Consider the following 20,933-nt stretch of genomic DNA (forward strand, 5'->3'; position numbering starts at 1 on the left):
AGAAAAGAGAGATCCACGCCTTAGAATTCAGCCTCTTCGAGGGGGCAACCTCCTTTACATTACATAAATGAACAATTCTTGGATGATACAAATGAAAATACCTCCTTTCTATATATAGGAGTCTAAGTGGTCCCAATACAATCAAAGCCTACATAACAATAATATTGTAGGGCACAACAATAACAATAGTGGGCTTCTATGTGGCACAATAGTAACAATATGGGCACTACATGGGTACATCAATATAAATAAGGGGTATAACTACAATAGTAATGGGGTAATCACTAGTATTATAGGGACCCAACAAGATCAGGCGGAATACCAGGGACGGATCTTCATCAAAGGCACCTGATGAATAAAATTGCGCTTTGGATGCCAAAGAAAAGAAGGGGAAGAACAAGAAAGCTTCTCATTCCTGTGCGAAAGGCAAGAAGCAGGACATGTCCAAGGTGAAGTTCTTTCATTGTCACCAGCACGGACACTATGCCACAAATTGTCCGCAGAAGAAGAAGAACAAGCAAGCTGCTGGATCTGCAGTGGGAGAGGCCTTAGCCTTGCAGTTTGAGCTTGATTTTTCATTGATCGCATGCTTGGTATCAAGTGTGATGGGATCAGTATGGTTCTTGGACAGTGGTGCGTCTTTTCACATGACAAGAGATTGAGATTTGTTTTCTGATCTAGAGGAGAAAGATCTTGTAGTGCACATCGAGATGGGCGATGATGGTAGATACAGTGCGACCGGTATCGGTACCATTTCCTTTGAGAGGGAGTCTGGTAAACCCTCCGTATTGAAGGAAGTGATGCATGTTCCAGGATTGAAGAAGAATCTTATCTCTGTGGCGATGTTAGAAGACAAGGGATATGATGTTTTCAGCAAGGGAAAGGCTTTCCTGTGCAGTAAGACAACTAGAGAAACCCGGAAGATAGGGGTTCGAGTCAGGAACCTTTATCAGTTGCATGTAGATGGCTATATAGCAATGGCATGCAAGGCAGAAGGATTGGTGAGCCGGGATGATGGCAAGCTATGGCACAGGAGATTGGGCCACCTTCACCATGGAGCCTTGAAGATACTGCAGCAGATCACTACTGGGCTTCCTAAAGGCACTCTTGTGCAGTCAGATCAGTGCAAGGGGTGTACTTTGGGAAAGTTTGTGAAAGCCACCTTTCACGAGAAGGATAGTCGTGCCACGACGATCCTTGAGAGAATTCACACAGACGTGTGTGGACCTTTCTCAGTAGCTTCGATAGCAAAGCACAGGTATTATGTGATCTTTGTTGATGATTTCTCTCAAAAGTGCTGGATCTTCTTCATGCAGAAGAAGAACGAGACATACTCAAAGTTCTGTGAGTTTATAGCATTGGTCGAGAAGGAGTCAGGGAAGAAGGTGAAGGCTCTTAGGAGTGACAATGGTGGTGAATACATCTCTAGCGAGTTCAAGGACTTTTGCAGTGCAGAAGGGATTCGAAGAGAGCTCATAGCTCCCCATAACCCACAGCAGAACGGGGTTGCTGAGCGGAAGAACAAAACGATCGTGGGTGTTGCACGGGCGATGTTGCATGATCAGAGCCTACCCCTTCATTTATGGGTAGAAGCATGCAATACTGCAGTATATGTGCAGAACCGTTGTCCTCACAGGATACTTGGCATGTGTACACCCGAGGAGGCTTATTCTGGTAAGAGGCTTGATATTTCTCATTTGAGGATTTTTGGTTCTAACATTTACATGCATGTGACGAAGGATGCCAGGAAGAAGTTGGAGCCGACCGCAGAGGTTGGGATATTTGTGGGGTACACTGATACGCCCCACAACTATCGTGTGTATTTGCCAGACAGTGGCAAGACTGTTGTGCGATGGGATATAAAATTTCAGGAGGAGAAAGCCATGAAGTGTTCGCCTGAGAGGGAGCCACACTTGCATTCAGATGAGGAGCTATTAGTTCCTAAGGATGAGCTTCAGGATGTGGATCAGCCACAGGACGAATTTCATGGAGTGGAAGAGACCACTCATGCAGCGCCAACCATCAGAGGGTGAAAGAACTTGATAGAAGCTGAGCGACTGGCTCAAGATGCAGAGAAGGTTGTAGGACCACCTACAGCTCAACGTAGACAGAGATAGTCACTCGATCGGTACACTGGATACATGGCTCTTGTGAGAAAATGTGTTGTGACTGAGCCATCCTCTTTCGAGGAAGCTGTGGAGGATCCCGCATGGGTAGATTCCATGGTGGAAGAGTATGATTCGATTGTCAGAAACAGTGCATGGGAGATTGTCCCAAGACCGAAAGGGAAATCAGTGGTGGGTTTGAGATGGATCTACAAAGTTAAGCAGGCAGCTGATGGGAGTGTGGAGAAGTATAAGGCAAGATTTGTTGCCCGAGGCTTTTCATAGATAGAGGGGATCGATTATGAGGAGACCTTTGCACCTGTCGCAAGGTATTCTTCCATACGGACGATTCTTGCTCTCTTAGCGCGGATTAGGTGGCACATTCATCAGATGGATGTGAAGACTGTGTTCCTCAACGGAGTCATTGAGGAGGAGGTGTACATAGAGCAGCCCGAAGGTTTCAAGATCTTCAGCAGCGAGTAACATGTGTGCAGGCTCAAGAGAGCACTGTATGGGTTGAAACAAGCACCACGTGCTTGGTACACATGGATAGATAGTTATTTCACCAAACTTAGATTCTCCAAGAGTGAGGCGGATCCTAACCTATACCAGATTGTGGTGGAGGGTAAGTTTCTTATCAATGTACTTTATGTAGATGATTTGATTCTAATAGGTGATGAGTTGTTGATACTTTCATGCAAAGATGATCTTGCTAAGGAGTTTGAGATGAAGGACTTGGGCCTCCTTCATTATCTCCTGGGATTGGAAATCTAGCAGCGCAGTGATGGACTATTTGTTTTTCAGGGTAAGTATGCTCGGGAGATATTGGAGAAGTTCAACATGCATGGTTGCAAGCCTGTTGATACTCCTCTTCCTGGAGGTTGGAGGAAGGAGGATGCTACTTCAGCAAAAGTAGTGGATGCCACTGTTTATCGACAGTTGGTGGGGTCGCTTATGTATCTGGTCAATACACGACCCGATATATGCTATGTTGTTAACCAGCTTTCACAAACTATGGTTAAGCCAACCAAGCTCTTCTGGAAGGCAGGCAAGCATGTATTGCGTTATCTCAGAGGCACATCGGGATATGGATTGTGGTACAGGCAGGAGGATGAGGTGAAGCTGTGTGGCTTCACGGATGCAGATTGGGCAGGGAGCCCAACGGACAGAAAGAGCACATCAGGAGGGGTCTTCAGTATCAGGTCGACAATAGTTTCTTGGTATAGCAGGAAGCAGAGATTCGTGGCACTCAGTTCCGTAGAGCCCGAGTATATGGCAGCAAGTTTGGCTGCATGCGAGGCTATATGGATGAGGAAGATCCTGGTCGGGTTGTTCGGTTCTTACTTGGAGCCTACTGTGATTTACTATGATAACCAGAGTTGCATTAAACTCTCGGCTAATCCAGTATTTCATGATAGATCTAAGCACATTGACATCAAGTACCATCATATCAGAGATTGTGTGCAGCGGAGAATCATGTTACTCTCATACATTCCAATGGAGGATCAGGATGCTGATATCTTGACGAAGGCGCTCACCAGGAGCAAATTCGAATACCACCGAGGCAGGATAAGGGTTGCTGATAATCCATATCTTGTTGAGAGGGAGTGTTGAAAATGTAACAAGATGATGGAGCTTAGTGGAAAGAAGTCGCCTTCACTAAGTGGGCCCGCAGGCTATTTTTGGCGCAAAGTCTATTTTTAGACTATGTCTATTTTTAGACATATGGATCATGGTCTATGAGTTGCAGAATGCTATTTGTGGATGATTGGTCATGTTGGTAAAAATATATGGACTTCTATTTTTAGACATATGGGCGGTTTCTATTTTTAGACTGCCCGGCTAAAAATAGAATAGTCGAATATTATTGTCTCATAATAATATTTGGACTATAAACATTATCTTATCCTATTGGAGCACTTCAGTTTGAGCTACAGATGTGGCACATGCAGCTGTCAGAAGGAAATACGCTTTTCTTGTGGGTCAGTTGAGCTATTGCACATAGGACATTGGTTAGAACTCATGTGGTTGAGTTTCGGTGGAGTTGATTGTGGAGTTGATGGAGTTGTGTTCAGTTTGACTTGGTTAAACTAGTTGTATTTAGTCTAACTATAAATAGACTAGTGATGAGTGATGTGAATTAATTGTTAAATTAATTCACTAATTATTAACTCATAAAGCAACTGAAGAATACATCAGTTAACTCAGTGCATGGACAATTCAGTGGAGACAGGTGTAAGAGGTTGAGATTGCTATCAGTTGTGACTATAGTTGTGCATGAGATCTTGTACAATCAGTGGGATTGAGTAATGCCAATGAGGATTGCGTGGTTCAGCCAAGGAAATACGAGTTTGTTTCAGCCATTCATCATTATTCTCTTGCAGGATTGCGCAGTGGAGGGAGGCAAACAATGGAGGAGATTTGAGGCATCAGATCTGAGCTAGTTTGTGTGTAACAAGTGGAGATAGTACTGAGTACTGGTGAGGAGTATTGTACTATGTATTGTTACATGTTCTCAATCAATATAATATACAGATAGTGTGGGGTTTTCAGCTGTATGCTTTCCCCAGGTTACATACTGTGTTAATGTGTGCATGCGATTGATGTTTCATTGATTTTAATGCTGCTAAATTGATGATCAACGTAGAGGAGGTTATGTATTATGCACGTATTCTACAATAATGTATAATCGGGATAATCTCTATGAATAAGTGTCATATTATTCAAAATTTCTACATTTTTGTTACTTGGCATGTTTAACAAGTGTGTCATTGTCATGCAGTGACATTTTTTAACGACTTGGTCCTTAAGGCCTATATTAGATCTCAACATTTTGAATGGTCATCTTAACACCATACTACTGCTCCATCATTGTTATGAAATGGTACTAGCCTTGCACAACACTTTGAAATCTATGAAATATTTTCCACATCTACTCGAGATTTCAGTGTTTAGGTTACCTATCAACATTGGATGATTGGACAACAATGTCAAAGCATATGAGTTCCATTTTACATACAAGGAAAATTTTTGAAATTGGGATTTCAGAAAGACAACATGAGCATGCAATAATGTTCAATTTGAATATTTCAATAGAAACAAATATGGAATGATGATTTCTTTTGGGATTTGTCTAAAGTTGGATGAATTGAAGGAAATATATGAGGGCTTACTTGAGGAGATTTTAGCACTTGAGGTAAAATGCCTCCCATGCCAAGCTAATAATCCCCAAACACGGGTCGATTTTGTATATACCTGGAGATTTCAACACTTGAGTTAAAATGCCTCCCATGCCATGCTAATAATCCCCAAACATGGGTCAATTGTGTATATACCTCAAATTGGTTATCAATTGTGCCATTCTGGACTAAAACTCGATGATAGTGAATTGGAAAATCTTAAAGACACAGTTTGCTTTTGCACGTGAAAAGGATCACCAGGAAGCATATTTTTATCGTACTTCAATGACAAAAGAGTTGGATCTTCTTCTAGGATACGTCTATCATAAAATGTTAGATATGGAAAGAGCCATAATAAGAGATTTAGAATTGCAGCTTTAGCCTTTCTCAATGCATTTTCATATGACATCAAAGTTCACTGGGGAGCTGGGCTACATGCTCTCATTGGAATTAGTTGAACACCAGTACAAATATGTCAGGCCAGTGCTCAATGCAGAGGATGCACTTGAGATTTAAAAAAAAAAGAGAGGAAAGCACTCATTTTCTATAGGGAATAATGCCTTCTCCCTCTCAGGATCCCCTGAAAGCATTGACAACCTTCCTGTAATGAATTTTGATTGCACTATTGTCCCTATGATAAAAAGGTCAATACATAAAAAATTAGAGACTAAAGAATCTAATCTATCCTAGACTGGTTATGTCCAGATTGCTTACAACAGAAAACCATCAGACAATGAAGAAGGGGATCCTATTAAGTCCAGCCTTGGAGTATTAGCAAACAAAAAAGTGGCAAAAAAATAAGTGGAAGATATGAATGCAAACAAATTACAATTTTCTATTTCTAATAAAAAGGGTTGCATAGTAGTACAACTCCCTCCAGTCCAGGTTATCACAGAGATGTATCATATGCATGGACACCAACTATCAGCAGCTAAGTCAATGGAACTTCCAAACATACTCTATGCAAAGGCAGTGAACCATGACTATGCTCTACATTTGAAACTTCAGAATATTTCTAGTGGAAGTAGGCACATTGCCTGGGTCATGAAGCAGGGAGAGAACTTCTGTCGGACAAAGGAATCGGGAGGTTGACTTGGGCATGGAGTGACTTAGTTCCATATCTGGGATCCTGGTATTAAATTTAGTCTAGGTCAGTTGGTGAAGCAGTGATTGGTGATGTCATTGCTTGAGGACAAGCAATATTGGGTGGGGAGGATTGTGATATCCCCAATCCCCTGAGCATGGTGATATCTTTCCACTAGCTTAACTTGTCTCCTTTAGGTTAGAAAAAGGGAAATTATTAATGGGACAAAAGGATTTTTTGCCCAACTCACTTTGATATTACTATTATAATAAAAGGAGAAAATTATTATTAATAAAAAAGGGGCAAAATTACTAATAATAATAAAAGGAGGAAAACGTTATTTGGAGGGGATAAGTAAATTAATCAATAAAATAATAAAAAGGAAATTTCTAGAGGATCCAACAAATTCTTTTAAAAGGGAGAATGGAGGCCATTTCAAATCATCCTATTTTTGTTAATTTTTCATTGTGTTTTGGTTTGAGCTCAAGCAAGTTCCTACAAGAGGGTTTCAGGTGATATCCTCAACTAGTTTTGGTGGAAAATCTCTACCACTATAGCTAGTACCTTACCAATTTTGGTGGATTCCATATGCCACCCTAGTTGGTACCTTGTAGAAGGTGATTTGTATTCTTATAAAGTTTGGAATTTCAGATGATATTCAGCTACCAAAGAAAATATTTTTGGGGGGTTTGTATAATTTTCAAGTGTCGATCTCTCTATTCCCCAAAAGGCCAAGTTACTCTAGTAGTTCTATATATTCTTGGAGGCCAAATTATTTTATTGCATATGTTTGGGTTGCCATTGTGATAAAGGTTGAGAAACTTGCATATTCTTGGCGTGATCTCCCTTGTTGGCAGGCCAAAATCTCTTATATTCTGGATGTTACCATTATCAGTCTGGCAGGGGAGATTATATTCATTTTATGGGCACTATTGTTATTATTTGGCACACCAGAATATTTGTATTTCTGAGCACTATTGTTACTAGGTTAGCAGACCAAAGCACACTTTGTAAGGGGGCTGAGGACCTTGTACCAAAGAGGCTAAATACCATCATTTTCTAAGTGTGAGTGTTGGGTTTGAGCAAGCAACCTTACACATGCCAAGAGCACCTAAGATGAGGGTCATACTCATGGCCAAGTTCATCATTAATATGCTGATAATATATTCTTGAGGGAGGGCTGAGATTTCAAGGGTGATTATTCTCAGATTTGGCACCATATATCAGTGTTTTCAAGAGGACAGATTGGAGATCAATCATCATATTATGAAGATGAGATAATATGCATGTTTCCTATAGAAATTTGAGGCCAAATTCTCTGTACTAAGCAACATCATTAAAGGGTTCGGAATTTCTGAAGGAGGCTAACATTATGGACCTTCTTTCTGAGTTTATACCAATGGGCATTGGTCAAGACTCAAAAGTTGTCACCAAGTGAACGTTACATCAAAAGTTGTCACCAAGTGAACGTTACATCAAGAGTTTCCTTCATCTTCCTATATTGTAATAACTCTTTGAATTAAGCAATAGAATTAATGATTGCCTCTTATTTCTACTTGCTATAGTATTTTCCTTATTTCTTATTGAATGTTTGATGAAATTATTACACTGTAACTGTTTGTAAGACTTTGTGAAAGAAATTTTGTTTATGAAGGAAATTTTTTATAATTTATTATTGGTACATCACAGATCAACTAACAACATATCATATCTTCAAATATAATTTCACCACGAAATCAAGGAGCCAGAACATACCACACTTAACCTACTTTCTTAGTTACAACAAACTTCAAACTATGAGTGAACAACTATAACCAGAGAACATATCATATCTTCAAATCTAATTTCACCACAAAATCAAGGAGCTAGAACATACCACACTTAACCTACTTTCTTAGTTACAACAAACTTCAGATTATGAATGAACAACTATAACTAGAGAATTCCAACAACAAATTTCTTCAACCATCTGACGTTACATCAAGAGTTTGAGAAGTTTAAATCTTTTACCTTAGTCCTAACATCCTCTTATTGGTGTAATAATTCCCTTCTACAAATAATATTCCAGTAACAACATACAATGGAAATCTTTACAAAATCCTAGTCATCCATGCAAAATAAAGAATAAATGGAGGAAACTTACATTGAACTTGACCATTAACTTATTTCCATGAAGAGATCTTCAACTAAGCTTGGAAGGAAAATACCACTCATCCAACCATGCCTTGGAAATGAGAACTGCTCCTCATTTTGTAGCTTCTTTCATCAACCACTTTCTAAGAAAATATTATCATGAGTTCTCTACAAAGTTATGGATCCCCCTTTTCCTCCAAAACATAATTCTAAACTATACATAAGGTCTGGAAGCCTCCTTGAAGGAGAGCGCTCATACAGGTTCTTATTTACGATTGGGAAATGTGATAGATACTTCCTTGCTACTATGTGTCACTCCTCCAAAAATATTCTAATATGATGGGTGTTCCTCCTAGGATATATCTTTGACCTTCGAAGAAGAGTTTTAAATGTCACTTGTCACCATCTCATGAATGCTGCTCTCTATAAACCTCCCCATTGCTTGTAAATCCCATTATAAAATGAGTCACGCCTCAAAATATGTAGTTTTTCATAGTGAAGTGTGAAATGCATCAGAAGATGCTCCTCTATGGAAGAATATGTATGAGAATATGTAGAAATGGAAACATTTGTCACCAAGTGCATCATATGATAGTCTACTAGCCTCCACTAAGATCACCATGCCTCTTTAGGTGGCAATAGTGATGACACAAATGAAACTCATTCCATTCTGATAGTCGTAGAATGTCTTTGTCACATGGTATGATCAATAATAAAAATGTGTTTGATGTTTTAACTGAACTCTAAGGCATTAAAGACCAACTATTAAAAAAAATTAGGATGCCATAGTTCTTCTAAAGAACACTTGGTCAAGACCTTTATTAATCATTCAACCATTTTCTCATGAATATCCAATAATTTTCATCCATAAACCCCATTAATGATTTCCTGTAATGTTAGTAACTTAGTTCTTAATATCTAGATTCTTGAGTTTGTCTTTCTAGACATATTAGTACAACCCATGCAGAATGTATATCATCAATGAACTTCTCCAGATCACATTGAATGAACATTACCATATTTTTATTTTCTTGGTTTATCAATCCTCCCAGGTATTTGGAAGTTACTTTCACTAGACAAAAAAGGTTTCTCCAATACCACTTGTAGCTTCTCCTAGAAGGTACCTATTTATGAAGACAAAATCTACAGTAAAGTTGACAATGAACCAAAAGAAAACTTTCCAAGTCCAAAAAAGTGATTATTATTGAATCTTGATAATTAAGATATATAAAAGAGTCAGAATAGAAAACAAACAAGTTTTGGTGACTCAAAAAAAGACATGGAAAGTATTATCAAATAACAGAGACAAAAAAGGAAAACACCCAAAACTGAATAAAATATGTTTGAATGGAGATTTTCACAGCTATTCATATTGTAGATAGACTTCTGGAGATGAACTGTGCAAGTAAGATGAAATGTCTCATGTTTCAAGAAGACACTCTACCCATCCTTAGGGAAAAAGAAGTTTTTTGAATAATGAAGCTTTTTAAATAAAATATTAATTTACTTTGAATGAGTGTTCAAAATCTGCAAGTATGACTCATTTGGCTGCTTCAAATATTGTTTGGGTTGAAAAACAATTACATGGATATCAACAAGATACATAGCCTTTACCCAGAGTAATGTATTTTCCCCTTAAAATGTCTATTGTAGATTACTTCCTTACTTTTTTCCAACCTAGTTTCAAATTTTCAACCATAGATATAAGAAATTTTTCAGTCTCTACTTCTGCAAACTACAAATTTTTTATGATAAAGGAATGTAACATTTGCTACTGAATACTTCAAGAAATCATCAAAAACTAATTTTGAAGAGGGAGCAAAAAAGGTGCTTGGCCCTCTCTATTCCATGAAGTCCCTGGCCCAAACCCTATTAGGGTTTTCCCTTCATAGAGAGTTATGCATGCTGCTAGCGAGATAGACACCAAGCAAAATTGATATTCAGCTAGAGATGTGCTCTTATGCCTGTGGCACATAGTGTGGGATTATTTTTTTGTCGATTTTTAGGAAATTGGGGCAAGTATAGATATTGTTTTGGTCATAATTTGGGGGTTGCTATTAGTGGCTTGGTATCACAGGAAATGACTTGCATTCTTACTTTTCATTACTGGCACTTATGGGGTTCTTGCCTTTATGTGGATGGGGTTGAGGATTGCCTCTGGAATGATACAGTGAAAGTATTTGATTGCATATGTTTTTTAAGGTCCACACTTGCTCCTAAATGTTCACAAGAAACAAACACTAAAAAATGTAATAAATTATATGAAAGATGTGAGCTGTAAACAGACAAATTGTGGCTACAAGTATGTGTAGAAGAGGTGCGAGTATTGATTGCTGAGTTGAATGATATTTTGGCTGATGATATTGGAGATGAAGGCAGTCTTTCGAAAAATAAAATTTTTAATCTCAATCTAGAGTGCTTTTGTATTTGAATTATGCTTCAAAATTCAATTGATACAAAACTTAGAGTGCATAGAGCATGTTACAGAAAAATGTGGACATTGGAAAGGTTGTATCCGTAGAAAGTGACAAAGGGTAGAAAACATAAAGTCCAAGAATGAAAACAAGAGATCCAAGAACCTGCAAAGCACTAAGAAGGTTTGGACAGAGTCACACAGATGCAAACAAAAAAATACCCTTTCCAAGATGACAGAAACTCATGCAAGAGTAGCGAGATCCTGGTACAAACCCGAAACGAAATCATCCCTTCATAAGTACTCAAGCATCATGCAAGGTAGAAACGCATACCTGGTCAAGAAGAATCAAATATCCATCACTCGCAAGGGAACAAAACATGCTTGGTCAGGAAGAATTCCATCACTCATGAACTGTCACACAAGTGTGTAGGGAAAAACATGTATGAAGCACAAATAGATTTGAGATTGCCATCTAACCGTAAACAATCATGGCCATGACAAACCACAATAAGGCAACCACGGTATGGGAGCTGTAAAAATGATTAATGATAAATGCATTATAAACAACAACAGATTAAGGTGAAAACTCATTGCCAAAGAAAATGGGATGCAACTGAATACCAAGGGTGTCATGGCCCAAACAATATGAGATCCAGGTCCATTGAGTGACCTGCAGCAAGAAATCTAATGGGAGTGGTAATTTTGTTTGAGATCGAATCGGAAAAAAAATTGAATGTCTCCAGCCTGGGGAAAGCTTCAAATTCAAAGTCCGTCAGTCCCTGAAATCTAAAATTGCAGTAAGAGGCCGATGGCCCTTCCTCTTTTGAGGCCACTCTCAGAATTTATTTTTCCTTTTTAGCCTAAACACGAGACTAATTAATTGTGGCGGGAGGCTTAAATTTTATTTATTTTTTATATGACTTTTAAATTGGTTGTTATCTTCCATATGAGGTTAAATATTTTTTCTATTTTGTAAATTCAAAAATATCAATATAATTTATATAATTTTTAAATTTTGTAAAGGAATATAAATAAATTTAAATGTTTTCAAAATGTCACATATATTTAGTCTTAAATAAATATAACTAATATAAGAATGGATAAACTTGTGGGCCTATAGTATGTTCTAAAATTATTTTTTCTTGACTTAGAGGTCATTTTCTTTGGATGTGAGGAAACAAGCTAACGAACCAAGACCTATAGGCATCTCCGAGGAGTGAAAGCATGCCCCCTTACAGACCACTAATAGGTAATTACATGTGGCATGGTTTTCCTTAAATAACAATGATGAGTCAACATGCATTAGCAGATATCAACTAGTGATGATTGTCCCTTTATTGGTTTGACAATTGAGTTATGATAGGTTTTTCAACTTTTTAAAAAAAATGGATAAAATCTAAGTATTGAAAATATAACCAAAAATACCATTGAATTAATATTTAAACATTGTTAAAACTTTATAAAATTTAAGTATTGGAAAAAAACCAACAATAACAATGAAATTAATATTTTCATAGAGTTGTCTATGAGGCATAGAATAGAGGATGACAGGGTGTTTTGTTAAGGCACTCTGTGGTGTAAAGGTCGTCGATTCGAAACTACATGGGAAAATATCCATCAATGTTAAGGGTTGGTGCATGTGACCCAATCCAGATGCGATCTAGATTTTGATAACTTAGATGCCCCTAGGTCGTGACTACTCAAGCCACATGTTAGTCATGTAGTCATTTTAAGACTCACATAAACTTGAAAACAAAATAAATATTTACACAAAGTTAGTCTATGTGATGTAGAGCAGATGAAGACAGGCGTTGATGATGATTTTCGTCATTGACTACTAATTCCATCTCAACTATATCTCTTGCCTTACTGCACCTAATTTTGTGCCTTCGTTTTGCAATCTACCAAGTTTAAATCAACATACTTTGAATTCAAATTAATAAAATCATTGTCTCTATGAATCTATTGCAATAATCAACCATGGTATGTAACAACATCACAAAAACCCCACAACAAATAGTTTGTCGTCTGTAAGATGTGAGGAACAAATTCCTATTGCCCCTTAAAACCCTTCTATAAAAATTTCAAACTCTCTTTCTTGTCCCTCCTTCCAAAAGGAGTATAAAAATAGTATATATTGTAAACTTATACTCTATATTGTATAAAACTATTATAATTTTAGCATTATATATGGATTCATAGACCCCTTTAAGGGGGTCATTGAATCCACCTACCTAAATTTTAACATTGCAGATAGATTTAGAGACAAGGGGGTCTCTAAATTTAGTGAAATGTAACACCTTAGTATCCAAATTCTATTTCCAGAGTGGAAAAATTAAAAATGAATAGAATAAATGAATTATTCATATACTTTTTGTACTTGTTAGTTGTTCATGTTTTTATTCTTACACTATAGTAGTCAATTATGTTAATCATTTTTAATTTTGTCACTAATTATCTAGTCATATATTTTAATCCTGGAATAAATTAGTCATTTAAGTTAGTCGCTTTTAGTTGAGTCACTTATTATCTAGTCGTATATTTTATCCCTAGACTAAATTAGTCATTTAAGTTAGTCATTTTTAATTGGGTCACATAAAATTGCTCAAATTTTGTGGTAACTCACTTGAAATAATTGTGGTGAATAACTTGTTTCGTCGCATAGTCAATAATCACCCATTTTGTACTAGAAATATTTTTAATGTTTTCTTATTCCTTTTATGATTTCCATGAATCAAATTATTGTGTAGCTCTCTCAATGTTAGGACAATTATTATTTTTTTTCTATCTATTATCTTGCTTGAATGGTGCTTAGTTCATGAATGTTGAATCAAATGGACATGATTGGTTATATTTTATTTATATTTATACTTTTTCTATATTTTTTTGTTACAATTCCTAGTCCACTCACATGCATATGATTTGAATGTATATGATTTCTTTATTTATACATATATTATAAATTTGAGTGTGATGAGAAGATGACCACTAGCTCTGAAAAACTGAAGAGGAGCCTATTTCTTGGCCCTACGAGGTTGACTTTTTTTCTTAACCAGAAAAAAATCAACAAGGACCTATGGAAGGGTGAGAGGGAAGAGAGGGCTTGTAAATTTTTGAAAGGGAATGTGAAAGGCCGAGGGGGATGAGAGGCATTTTGTAGGGTGAGAGGGCTAAGAAGGCCTGTGCAGGTCTGAGAGCGCCTAAGAAAGAGAATTGAGACATGTTGTGGCACGTGACATTGTGAGAATTTTCTCTCAAGTAAGAAATATATTCACATCAAATATTACATGATTTCTATGAGTGAGATGCTTATTTATGCCAAGCCCAAATAAAGAGAAAAACAAACGAAAAGGAGATCCAGATCAAGGATAGATCTGGGGCTTAATCTACTGGATCAGATCCAAGGGAATTGTTGTCTATGTAATTTCCTCGAGGGACATTCTCCCTTGTACAAGAGCCCTTGCTTCTTGTTGAAGGACTAATAAGAATTGTGATTTGGGCTTAAATTTTGTGCTTATTATGAATTATCTAATTATTGGTTTTATAAGTTCCTCTTGTTGGGTGCAACCCAACTTGACCTAGATTTTGGCAAAGACTTCGTATTTTGTGGGGTGGAGTGCATCGTGGAGAAGCAGAGCACATTTTTAGGAATTAAATATACTGCGCAGTGTCGTAAGGTCTTTGAGTGGGTCGAAGCCCCTCCTTTTTGTAAAATTGTTCGATTTTGTAAGGGATCAATGGTTTTGGGACCATAGTTGCTTGCTTTAGGGAGTCCATGGTATTTGGATCATGGTATTTTGATGATATAACCCTACAATGTAAAAGTATATATAGGGTAAAATAACAAGAAGAGAATCATTGAATTGATCCAGAACAATGTTATGGGAAAATCATTGTGATCTGTAATTTGGTAGAGAAGGCGAGGCTCTGTAGCTGAGTGTGCAGACAGCTTGCAACTTAGTGCAGAGGCCAAGAACTGTATGTTATTGAAAGATTTATTATATTAAGCAACAGTTCTTGTGGATGTATCCCTACACTAGGGTGAACCATGGTAAATCGGCGTTTTGATGCATATATTTGCTTATTATCTATTGTAGAGTAGCAGTTATTACAGCTGCATTTTACTTAAGTGGAAAATCAGTTGAGTGACTCTGGACAAGTCAAATGTGAGTGTTGGGGGCCTTTTGGGTGCAACCCAACTTGGCCTAGATTTTGGCAAAGAATCCACATTTTGTGGGGTGAAGCATGCAGTAGAGCGCATTTTGAGGAATTACATATACTGCGCAGTGTTGTAAGGGCTTCAGGGTGGGTCGAAGCCCCTCCTTTTTTCAGAAGCCCATGATTTTGTAAGGAATCAAGGGCTTTGGGACCATAGTTTCTTTTTTTAGGGAGTCCATGGTATTTTGATGATGTAACCCTACAATGTAATAGTATATATTGGGCAAAATAACAAGAAGACAATCATTGAATTGATCCAGATCAGTGTTATGGGAAAATTATTGTGATCTATAATTTGGTAGAGAAGGCAAGGCTTTGCAGCTGAGTGCACAGAGGCCTGAGTCTGCAGTTGAGTGCGTAAACAACCTATAGCTTAGTACACAGGCCAAGAACTATTTGTTGTTCAAATATTTATTATATTAAGAAACAGTTCTTGTGGACATAGCCCTACACTAGGGTGAAACATGATAATTTATGTGTATATTTTCTTATGATCTGTTGTAGAGTAGCAATTAGTACGATTGAATTTTAATTTAGCACAGTGATGGTTTATATGGCATGTTTAAGTGATTAATCTAATATGGCAAAGTGATTTATAAGTACTAAGAATAATAGAACATAATAATACCACATCTCCCAGTCTCTCAAGGCTGCAAAAACCTGGTTCTACATCCTCCCATAGTCACTTTGAGTGAGACTGCAATCTACTTGCAGGTCATTGCCAAAAGGGCCAGTGATTGAGGGTTTTGTTGGTGCGCAATATAGATTGAACCTGGGTCAGCCCAAACCAAGACAACATCTCTATACCAAATTTATTTCTACCTAGGCATATTAGTGTTTTTTAGTTCATTTGATGTGTAAAGTTCTTAGGAAGTTGTTACAATATATTGTGTGTGTGTTCATGCATGCGTGCATGCATTTGTGCGTGCATGTGCACATTTGTGTGTATGTGTGTTCATGCATGCGTGCATGCATTTGTGCGTGCGTGTGTATGTTTGTGTGTGCGGACCCTGAGTTTGGTGCCCAAAATATAACAAAATTATTAACACTTCATAGATTAAGGTGAATATATGTTCTTGTTGGTCTCTCCCTCACACACACAATTTTAAATATATTAATCTCAATTTTTTTCAATGTTTTTTCATGTTACTTTGAGTTATATTATTAATCCCCTACATTAGCTCCTCCCTCCTGTCAATAAAAAAAAATAATATAAAAAACCACCACCACAATAATAATAATCATAAACTGAATTAGCATCGATCAATATTTTGCCTCTTTTGATTGTTTATCTCCTTCGATGTTTGACAGATATAGGGTTAAGATGGATTTACATTATGTTACTAAGAGAAGAGATAAAATTTACAACAAAATATGGATGACATGTAGAACATAACACTAACAAGCTAAAATTAAATGAAAGTTGAGATCTTTAATGTAAAAGTGAATTTTTTTTTACCATAATCATAAATAGTATACTCATATTACCAATCTTCCCTTTTTGTCATTGGGATTGATTTTATTATATTATCCTCTACTATATTTTTCTTATAAAAAAATGGATTGGTGTCATTGTATTGTATTCATTATTGAGTCATTTTTTCATTATTTATAAAGTATTTGCAGTAGCATTCGACAAATTTGGAAAATTTCCTAAAAAGATAAGAGATGCTTTTCTTTTTCCTTATAAGATAGTGATGCCAATGTCATTGCCAATAAAGTTGATATATGTTCATATGGATGCCATTTTCCTCTCTTTCTCATAAACATTTCATCATGACTTAAAGTTGCAATTACTTTGAGGAACGTTTTGTTTTAAAACATTGGCGTCCATACCATTGCAAATAAAGGAGTTATATGTTAATATGGATGCCAATGTCCTTCCTTTTTTATAAACATTTAATCATGCCTTATAGATTATTTGTAATCACTTTGAGGAATTTTAGAAAAAAATTGGAAATAATGGAGTCAATTCCATTGTCAATAAAGTAGGTATATGTTCATATGGATGCCATTATATTTTCCTTTTCATAAACATTTCATCACGACTTAGAGTGCCTTCACAATAAAATTGAGAAATTGTACAAATATTTTGAAAAGAAAGGTACCAATACCATATGTTCTCATCCATGACACACTAGTATTTATGTTACCAACCATCGTATTTCTAATAACCTTCAAGGAAACTAGGATAAATCCTTAAAATGATAAGGGACAATTATTTTTTCCTTATAAGACAATGGTGTCAATTTCATCGTCAATAAAGTAGATATATGTTTAGATGCATGGAATTTTCTTATATTTTTCATAAACTATTCATCATTACTTACAAAGTCTTTGCAATCACCTTGAGGAATTGTAGATATTTTTTGAAAGCAATGGCGTCAATATCATATGTTCTCATTAATGATACAAAAGTATTTATATTGTTCTCATCCATTGTCTTGAAAATCACTTTGACATATTGTATAATTTTTTTTTAAACAATGGAATCAATTCCATTGTTAATAAATTACGTATATCTAGTGTAGGTCTTGGGAGAGAACTGAGGGCGATGGAGGTTCACGGGCTTAGGGTTTCAGGAAGGCCGAGCTGCGCCGCCGCGGCCCCAGAAGTTTTCCACTGTTTTGGATCGGTTAGAAGCCAGTTTGCTGGATCCTCTGAGAATGTTGCCTCCCTCTGGTTCTGGGCCGGATCCGCGAAAGGAAAGGGTTGTTATGCCTCAAGCAAACAGGTTTCGCTGCGCCTGCTCTCTTTCTGGGCGCAGGGGTTTTATCACAAGGCGGCACCTAATCATCCAGAGATTTTTTCAAAACAATCCTTTCTTACACAGCCTCGTCTTGATGCGCCCTATTTCGTAAACGCTTTGCACAGGTCTGGCAGTTTTGTCAGCGATTATGGAAGAAAGAGGCGGTTGACATCCCCCATGAATCATTTTGATACGCCGTGGATCAGATCGGCCGATCTAGGGTCGATTTCTTTTGGCGGGGTAGAAGATCGAGTATGGGCAGGGAGTATAGATCTGGCTCCACCGAGATTTGAAGACTATTTGCCCTCTGGAGAGCAGATCGGGGTTGATACCACCTCGGTGCAACTTTTTAACAGAAGGCATGCAGAAGGCGGATTAAAAAGGAGAGATAACGTCAACAGGAAGGCCGATCTGGGAAATGGCCCATCAGATCGGGCAAAACTTTGGAAAACAGAGGAGGATTTACCAGATCTGGCCAGATCCAGTGGATTTTCGCCAGAACTAGAACACAAATCTGAAAAATGGGACTTGATCAAGGCAAACACCGCGGATCTGAAGCAAATCTTTGTCAGATCAATAGAAGGCAGGCACGTTTGTGTGCAGATCTGGGAACAGATGAGTATTTTGGATTTAAAAATAGAGATTCAGGACAAATTGGGAATTCCAGCTTCACTACAAATACTATTATTTTCAGGGCTCTGCATGCAGGATCAACACACCCTCCAGCACTACAGGGTTGGAAAGGACTCGACTATTATCCTAAATCATCGATTGCGAGGCGGATCTAAGGGATCTCCCTCAAAATCTACAGGCACCTACCGCGATGCAGCCAAAGGGAAAGAAAATCCAAAGGGGAAAGAACCCAAACCAGCTGCAAATGCCCCTCCAGGGCAGTATATCGTGGATCAACTACCAGAGAGCCCCTCCATTCCGCTGGATCTACCAGAGGTAAAGTACATATTCTCAGATCTACAAAAAAACGCTGTTATTTGTAGATTTAACGGTTTCTGGCCTAGAACCGATGCTTTGTACCAATGGATCCATACGGTCTGGACAAAAAACTGCCAGATTCACCTATGCTCTAAGGGTTTCTTCATAGTAAATTTCAACGCAGAAGAAGAAAAGGAAAAAATTCTCAATGAAGGACCATGGTTCTGGGGCAATGCGGGACTATTCGTTACCCCATGGTTCCCGGAGTTTGATGCAAATACTATGGTGGTATCAAGGATGCCAGTATGGGTAAGGCTGCATAATCTTCCGATACATTTTTGGCATTACAAGGCCTTATTAGCTATAGGGAATACCCTTGGAAGAATGGTAAAGATTGATTCAGAAAGGCACATAAAAGGGATCTTTACCTTTGCTAGGATCTGTGTAGAGGTAGATCTTAGCCAAGGACTACCTGAAAGCATCATTCTGAACTTCAACAATACACAGTGGAAACAACCTTTGGACTATGAGAATACAGCATTCAGATGTAGGGGATGTCAACAAACAGGTCACCTGTTCAATGCCTGCAAAAGCTTCAACAAAAGCAAGCCACAACAAAGGAAATCCAAAGGATGGCAGAACATAGATGATGTAGTAAAGAAGAGAGCCATGGAAAAGAAAGCCTCTTCGAAATCAGAAGATGAAGAAACAGAAGCAGAAGAGGATGATACCACCATTGAGGAAGTTGAAACAGAGAACCAGAAGGAAAACATATCAGACAACAAGGCTCCAAATCAGGCAGAGAACCACCAAAATCAGGCAGAGACGACAAGCATGGATCAAAGCATGGGAGGCATCAAGCGGCATCATCACTCAGATACTTCAGATTCAGACAAAGAAACAGGCCCTCAGACTGAAGAAACACAGTTAGTCATTGTTCCGGTCGAGCCCACTCAAGGAGAGTGGCGTAAAGTTGAAAAGAAAAAGGGGAGAAAAACTTGAAGTGGGGGTTTTTACTCTTCACCTACTTTCTTTCCTTTCTCTCTTCTTTGATCTTATTCTTTGTGCACGTTAGTCTACTAACGTTGTGTGGGGTGCGAAAGCACTCGAGCCCATGTGGCAATTTATAGAATGCTTCACTGCATCTGCTAGTGTAACTTTTCATTAATTCTTTAATAAAAGGTTATCGTTTTTTTTCTTTGGAAAAAAAAAATAAATTACGTATATCTAATTTAACTTCTTATCACGTTAAAAATAAATTGAGCCATATTACAGTGGAATTTCAAAACTATACCTGCAACCAATGTCGAAATAAAAAGTGGGATTGATGGCTCTGCAACCTGCAAGATCCGCATTCTGCGTGATCTGAAGACTGCGATCTGAAGACTGCGAGCACCCCGCCCTCTACGAATTCCCCTACGGGCGTGTCCGCCGAGGCCTTCGCTTGAAGCTGCGGCCGATCTGGTTGGATCTGCTGGCCCTTCATGGAGGAGATAACCCCACCAGGGGTCTTCCTCCCCTCCTCCACCTTCCACCACTGATGCCTTCAGAACCTTGCTGGCCTCTCTGCCCAAGAAGAAATGCGTGGAAGCTGCTAAGTTCGTGAAAAAACTAGAAGATATCCTCGAGATTTCCCTTCCACCTGAAGGTCCGATTCAAGTAGCCTTATCTCTGGCAGATCATGCTCTAGTCAGTCAATTTACAGGCCTTTGGCCTTCCCCGAAATCAATGGAGAACTGGGTCGCTAGGAACTGGGCTCCTCTGATAAAAAACAAGGTAACCTCTTACTTCCTCAGAAGAGGATATTTCTTATTTGAATTTTCTGAAAAAGAAGACAAGGATCTCATTTTCAGGAATGGTCCCTACTTTATGGGCCCTCAAGGCCTATATTTAAATAAATGGATGCCAGACTTTGATCTGGCGGTGGATGTGCCTTCAGCGGTCCCGGTGTGGGTAAGACTCCCCAATCTTCTCGTTCACTGCTGGAACTGTGATTCTTTGAAACATATGGGAAACACTCTTGGGAAATTTATAGACAAGGCCAACAGCAAAGATCAGTACGATTGCGCCAGAATTTGTGTGGAGGTAGATCTAGAGGTCGGACTACCAGAAGCCATCA

The 20,933-nt window shown here is 38.1% G+C and overlaps 1 long non-coding RNA gene across 2 annotated transcripts in view; it reads right to left on the minus strand.

Moving 5' to 3' along the window:
- Nucleotides 1-11,803, minus strand: part of LOC149193172 (uncharacterized) — a 32,838-nt gene extending 21,035 nt beyond the window's left edge. For both annotated transcript variants that reach the window (XR_016254424.1, XR_016254423.1), the window contains exons 1-2: nucleotides 11,539-11,803; nucleotides 11,249-11,328 (exon numbers count right to left, since the gene is read on the minus strand). This is a non-coding gene — a long non-coding RNA (uncharacterized LOC149193172). The remainder of the gene's footprint in view (nucleotides 1-11,248; nucleotides 11,329-11,538) is intronic.
- Nucleotides 11,804-20,933: the final 9,130 nt, after the last annotated feature.

Source organism: Pinus tabuliformis, chromosome 2_2, assembly GCF_031772625.1.
Source record: "Pinus tabuliformis cultivar Carrire ecotype Pingquan chromosome 2_2, CPIR1, whole genome shotgun sequence".
Classification (NCBI taxonomy): domain Eukaryota; kingdom Viridiplantae; phylum Streptophyta; class Pinopsida; order Pinales; family Pinaceae; genus Pinus; species Pinus tabuliformis.